Genomic DNA, 949 nt, shown 5'->3' on the forward strand with positions numbered 1-949 from the left:
GAGGGTTGTTTTTATGGGTTAGGGCGGTCAGAAGTGGGCTTGGGGGCGCCCGGACTCCCGCAAACCTCCCCTACTTTTGTCTCCGGTTTACGGGAGAAATCGCGTTCGGACTGCCCCGCAGACCGATACAAATCAGTGTTGGATGGTTTCCACGGTCTGGACAGCGCGGTCCAGACGGTTGCGAGAGGTTCAGGGCCGGCCCATAGGCTGGGGCAACGGGGCGACCGCCCTGGGCCCCTGGGAGGTAGGGACCCAGTCCAAGGAGGAGTACAGTATACGTTTTTTTAGACAACCTTGCCAAACTTTATTCAGAACCTTGAATGTTTACAGGTACAAAGGACAGCTCCCCCGGTTGGCCCAACCACACGTGGCGACCAAAGCCGAGTGTCAAAACATGTTTAGCAAGATTATGAGTGAGGGAGTCCTGGACTAGGGGGTGTCCGGACAGCCGGACTATCATCGTCCACCGGACTCCAAGACTACGAAGATACAAGATTGAAGACTCCGTCCCGTGTCCGGATGGGACTTTCCTTGGCGTGGAAGGCAAGCTTGGCAATACGGATATGTAGATCTCCTACCATTGTAACCGACTCTGTGTAACCCTAGCCCTCTCCGGAGTCTATATAAACCGGAGGGCTTCAGTCCGTAGGACATAACCTCCATTACAACAATCATACCATAGGCTAGCTTTTAGGATTTAGCCTCCTTGATCTCGTGGTAGATCCACTCTTGTACTACCCATATCATCAATATTAATCAAGCAGGACGTAGGGTTTTACCTCCATCAAGAGGGCCCGAACCTGGGTAAAACATTGTGTCCCTTGTCTCCTGTTACCATCCGCCTAGACGCACAGTTCGGGACCCCATACCCGAGATCTGCTGGTTTTGACACCGACATTGGTGCTTTCATTGAGAGTTCCTCTGTGCTGTCGCCGATAGGAAGGATGCC

This window comes from Triticum dicoccoides, chromosome 4A, assembly GCF_002162155.2.
Source record: "Triticum dicoccoides isolate Atlit2015 ecotype Zavitan chromosome 4A, WEW_v2.0, whole genome shotgun sequence".
Classification (NCBI taxonomy): domain Eukaryota; kingdom Viridiplantae; phylum Streptophyta; class Magnoliopsida; order Poales; family Poaceae; genus Triticum; species Triticum dicoccoides.